Here is a 6,071-nt window from a genome sequence, read left to right as displayed (position 1 = left end):
GTCGCAGTGGCCTCTACGAAGTCAACCAAAGGTGTTATTATCTTTTTTATTATTAGATTAGATTATGAGGACACGCAGTCCTCTTTTATTGTCATTTAGTAATGCATGCATTAAAAAATGATACAATATTCTTCCGGTGTGATATCACAGAAACACAGGACAGATGAAGACTGAAAAACTAACAAAAACCACATAATTATAACATATAGTTACAACAGTGCAACAATACCATAATGAAGAACAGGCCATGGCACAGTAAAAAAGTTCAAAGTCTCTCGAAAGTCCCACATCTCACACAGACGGGAGAAGAAAGAAAACTCTCCCTGCCATGCCCGACCACAGTCCGACTCTGAGTCGTCTGAAAACTTCGAGTTCCGATCAGCCCTCCAACATCGAGTACCGAGCATCATCTCTGCTGAACGCTTCGACCCCAGCCTCAGTTGCCAGCAGCAGGCAAAGCTGGGGATTTTTGGGGCCTTCCCTCCGGAGATTCTCGATTGCACAGTAGCAGCGGCAGCGAACCGGGCATTTCAGAAATTTCTCCAGATGTTCCTCTGTGCCTTCTCACGTCTGTCTCCATCAAATCAGAATTGTGCACGGCATCATATTACAAATACGATATAATTTCACCGGAGAGCTGCGCGCGCTGCGTTGTTTAAATATTTAAACATATCTCTTTGCAATCACAAGAGCCTGCTGGACATGAAGATCTTAAAGTACTGTAGGTCTACTGCATCAGTGAGTTGGAAGAGAAACTGAAGGAGCTGGACTTGGTGGAAATTGTAATGCTGCCTGTGACAGAAAAACACAGAGTTAGTGCACAGTCTGACAGTAAGTGATCATCTCAGTCCCTTTTCTTATGATCACAAGACCCTGCTGGACTTTGGTGGTGTGGAATACTGCAAGCTGAATTCATTGGTTTATTTGCAAACAGCAGGGGAACTGCGTGAGCCTGGTGTAGTGAGGACAAGGCCTCAAGCTGCTGTGTCACCTGTTTTCAGCCACCCAGGGAGCAGTGTCTGAGCCGGGCACTCCACTGGAGTGGCAGGGGCAGTGTGCTGCAGCTTCCATGCAGGAGTCAGTGCTGCCCCCTGGTGTTCACTTGGCAGAAGACAAGCTGTATTGTATTCGACTGTAGACTGCTGCAACCTTTATGGACTCAGGGACTTGGACTATACTTTTTTTTCATGTGACTGTACTGCTATCTCGTATCTGTTTGCTCTCTTATATGTGCTATTGCTGTTGCTCGTTTAGCTGTACTCATGGACGGTTGTACTTACTATCTTATATGTGCTGTATGTGCCTTGTGCAGTGTATGATTGTTTTGTTCGGCTATATTCACGGGTATTCATGTATGGATGAATGATAATCAAGCTTGAACTTAACTACCTCACTAATTTGCTCTTTTTGCACTCGTTTTTTTTATTTTTTTTATCGTAACATAGTATTTCTTATGCATTACACTTCAGTGCTTCAGCAAAACAACAAATTTCGTGACATATGACAGTGATAATAAACCTGATTCTGGATCATAATAAAACACAAGTACAGGGACCAGTCTCATGATCATGCAGATCCCCCTAGAGGACTGTGAATTGGGTTTGTAATATTGGAATATGGCTCCGTATTTTAAATTTCCATTTTCTGAAATAAATTATAACTTAATTCCCGTAACAAAAAAAAATAGCTAGAGTCTACTCCAGGCCTAGACCTCATTAACATCCTCAAGTTACTGTAATTGCAAATCTGAGAGTACTAGGTGGAATGATTTATTGCTTAATTAAAGGAGACTAATTAACAGACTAAATAAAAGAAAGTGAAAGGAGTTTATACTTATCTCAGAGCTGCAGAGAGCAAACAAGAAGTGGGCCATGGAATGTAGGCCAAGGTAGGGAGTGATGTGCATTATGTATTTTTCATTAACTGCAAACATTTATCAGTCACCATGCCTCTTAAACATTTAAAAATTTACAGTAAGCGACATATTTTGGATGAGATCGTAAATCAAACTCCTCAGGTAGTCTCTCGGAAGAATTCCAATGGTTCCATGACACCAAAATTCTCTCCACTGCTGCCGCCAATATTGTTAAAACAGATAACTTGACTATCTTGTGAGTTGAAAAATGGCTGCTGTGTTTTCTGGGTTGGCTAAAGCCGTGGAAGAGTACCAATTTATCCGACAGGTAAGGAAGGTAAGTGCGATGTTAGCATTCCTTTTGGAACGATGAGAATATGAAACCCAGGATGTAATGCTAAGACATTATAAGGCACTGGTCAGACTGCACATGGGGTATTGTGAGTTGTTTTGAGCCCAATATCTAAGAAAGGATGTGTTGGCATGGGAGAAGGTCCAGGAGAAGTTTACAAGAATGGTCATAGGAATGAAAGGGTAAACACATGGGGCATGTTTGATGGATCTGGGCCTGTAGTCACTGGTGTTTAGAAGAATGAGGGGAACCTCATTTAAATCAAACCTAATGTTGAAAGACATAGATATAGTGTAAGTAGAGAGGATGCTTCCATTAATAGGAGAATCTAGGACCAGATTCTTCTTCCAGAAATAGCTGCATGATGTTAAGCTAGGGCACATCATCAGTGATGTTACCTGGGGTTGTCAGGTGTTTCGGGTCTTTCAACATCATACACCCTCGCCCAGGCGACCCGACTGAGGTTGATCAGACCCTGGCCTGGGCCCTAGCAGCAACTCACGGATCTGCCCTCTTTATCCAGAGCCATCTCGAAGCTTTCTCTGCTGCATCTGTGGTGGTAGAAATGACTCTCCTTCTCCTCTCTCCCATGATTCCAAGTGCAGTGTGACTGGCCTGCAAGACCACGACACCCGACCTCTACGGGCCAACACTTTGCTCTCCAGCCTCTTCTTTGACAGTTGCTCTTCAGATCCCCATACTTGGCTCTTTTCCATTCGTGGGCCTCCTCCATGCGTTCTTCCCGCGGCACGGTAAGCTCAAGCATAAGAACGTGCTTCGATGAGTCGGATCACAACACAATGTCGGGCCGCAATGTAGTCTCTGTGATGTGGGGAGGAAACTGCAGCTGTTTTCCCAGGTCTGCTTTTAGCTTCCAGTCCTGTGCAGTGAAGAGCAACGCGGTTGCTTTCTGGTGCTCTGTTGGCCTTTCCCCCTCTTTGACAAAGCAGATGGTATTCTTGACCGGACTTGTTTTCCGGCAGACGTTAAGGGTGCTGCAGATTGTCTCAGCAATTGTCTGGAGAGCCTGGTCATGGCGCTACCAATAATGGCCATCGGCAAGAGCTCTGGGGCAGCAGCTCAGAATATGCTCTAGCGTGCCGGTCTTCTCACAGGGGGCGGGGGTGGGGGCAAGCAGGTGGTTCTGCAAGGCCCCAGCAGTGCAGGTTGGATGGGCTAGGAAGGACATCATAAACAGCCTGAATAAGGAACTTGATGCGGTGTGGATCCACCTTCCAGAGGTTGCTCCACGTGATCTTTCACTCGATCACCTGCTCCCATTTGGTTCAGACTCCTTGCTGTTTCATTGCCACTGCTCTGCTGGTCCCCTCCTCCTCCACAGCTGCCCTGACTTCATTCTGGACCAGTTCTCGTCGCTCTTTCCCTTGTACTTTGTCAAAATGGGGGACTTCAAGGCTTTCGAGTCCAACTCTTCCCTTGGCGACTGCCCCCACCAGCACTTTGTGGCGCATTCGTGCCTCAGCTTCTTCCACTACAGCTCCTGCTCTCCACTTTCTTCCAGTTCTCACTGCCACTCTTGCTCCGGCAGCCTTTGGATCTGAAGATTCCCAGAACTGCAGCACCTCTCTTGCTCGCAAAACCTCGAACTCCTCCTCGATGGATTTCAGGGGGAGCCTCAGTTTGCAGTTATTCCCGTACAGAGCGATGCTGCTGATGTTGCTTAGTGAACCAGCCAGCTTCGCAGGAACCGGCTGACTACCCTCTCTAATTCAGCAACAGTGGAAACTGGAAACTCATAGAGAAGCAGTGGCCAGAGGATTCTTGGTGGTATACCGTGCTGGTAAATCCATGTCTTAAACCGCCCAGGAAGGCCAGTCCTGTCAACCTCTTGTAACCATTGTTCAAACTCCCCACAGGTGTTTCTTATTGCTGCCTTATCTCTGAGTGTTGTATCAAACATCTTCCCAAGACTTTTAACAGGGTTCTCTGTGATGGTAGGATTTGAAATGTCCTCAATAGAGAAACAAAATTTCTTCAGTACTGTCCCCTTCTTCAGCACTACAAATCTTGATTTTGCAGGCTTAAAGGACATCCTTGCCCACTTCATCAACCTTTCCAGCCCCTTAAGAATCCACCTAACACCAGGCACTGACTCTGTAGTGATAGCCAGATCATCCATGAAGGCACGTATTAGTGGTTGGCAGATCCCAGATCTTGATTTCGGGCCTCAGCACTCTGGCTCTGCAGGTTTTACCAGCATGTTCATTGCCAGGGAGAAAAGGATGATTGCGATGGTGCAGCCTGTGATGATATCAATCTCCAGCCTGCACCAGTCTGATGTTATTGGCCCTGTTCAGACTCTCAGGTGGAACTCATTGTAATAGTCCATAAGGAGGCCTCTAATTCCTTCAGGGACATGGTGCCTCTTCAGAGCATCTTCAACAACCTTATCAGGGATTGACCTATAGGCATTGTCCAAATCCAACCACAAAACCACTAAGTCACCCTGAATTCTCTGTGGCCTCTCTCAGAAGCTGTGTGATGACCCCAGTATGCTCCAAGCAGCCTGGAACCCTTGGAACGCCATCCTTCTGGACGGAAGTGTCGATGTAATTGTTCCTCAGGAAGTACTCTGTTGGGCGCTTTGCCACCACGCTGAAGAAGATCTTCCCTTTAACACTCAGCAAGGATATTATCCTAAACTGGCTGATGTTCTCGGAGTTCTCTTCTTTTGGAATCCACACTCTGTTTGCATACTTCCATTGCTTGGGCACTTTGCCTCTCTTCCAGACGAGCCTGAGGATTCTCCACAGCCGCTGGAGAAGCCGGGGGCAACATTTGTAGATGCTGTAGGTGGTGCCACTCGGACCAGGAGCTGAACCAGCTCTGGCTTTCTTGACTACTTGCTGAACCTCCTTGAAGAGAGGCTCTCGAAGGTTGAAAGCCTCTGTTGGTTCTGAGGGCATCATAGTCTCCCAGTTCAACTTCTCCGTCCGGGTTACTGAAGGTGCTTCGAAGATGGTGGTCCATCTGTTCCTTTGTGCAGGACAGCTTTCCACTTCTCTTCTGACCCAGCAGCTGTTTGGTGAACTGAAGTGGGTTACTGATAAATGCAGATCTTTCCTGTGCTCTTTCTCTCCTGCACCTCCGATGTTGCTCCGCTCTCCTCAGAGTGATGAGCCTTTTCCTCAGCATCACACGCAGTTCTTCCAGTGGTGCTCTTTCCTCATGGTTTGCCGATTTATGTTGTTGCTTGAGCGCCTTGAGTTCTTTCCGGATGTTGTGGATTTTGGTGGCTCTGTTGTTTTTAACATATGGCTGTTTGGCCTGCTTCTCTTCCTCGGTACCAAATCTTTCTGCTGCCACAATTATGATCACTGTTGCCATTTTCTGCAATCTCCTCTCCACACCACCTTTGGTCACTGTTTCCAACACTAGATCTACGTCCTCATCAAATCTCTGCCACTCTGCTGTCTGGCAGGCTTTGGGCCATCTGATCCGCACGGTCTGAGATGTGATGTTGGGATGCACAGCTTGCACCATGCAGAGGCTCTGGGTAACTGTGAGGTGCTTCCTGACCCTGCACCTCTTCTGTCTCACCAGATTGGCAATATGCACGTTGTGGTGCTCCCTGTTGCTCTGTACAGCCTCGGAATAGAATGACATCCTTTTAGAATGGAGATGAGGAGGAATTTCTTTAGCCATGCTGGGTGGGGGGAAGGGTGGAATTTGTGGAATTCTTTGCTATGGACAGCTGTGGAGACCAAGTCCTCGGGTATATCTAAAATAGATGTTGATAGGTTCTTGATTAGTCAGGGCATCAAGGGTTGTGGGAGAGAAGGCAGTTGAATGGGGCTGAGAGGGAAAATAAATCAGCCATGATCAAACGCCAGAGAAGACTCA

General features: G+C 46.8%; 1 pseudogene; it reads right to left on the bottom strand.

Moving 5' to 3' along the window:
- Positions 1-3,493: 3,493 nt before the first annotated feature.
- Positions 3,494-5,555, bottom strand: LOC140200639 (uncharacterized; annotated as a pseudogene).
- Between the last annotated feature and the right edge of the window lie 516 nt (positions 5,556-6,071).

Source organism: Mobula birostris, chromosome 7 (genome assembly GCF_030028105.1).
Source record: "Mobula birostris isolate sMobBir1 chromosome 7, sMobBir1.hap1, whole genome shotgun sequence".
Taxonomy (NCBI): Eukaryota; Metazoa; Chordata; class Chondrichthyes; order Myliobatiformes; family Myliobatidae; genus Mobula; species Mobula birostris.
This window is presented reverse-complemented; position numbering and strand designations above follow the sequence as displayed.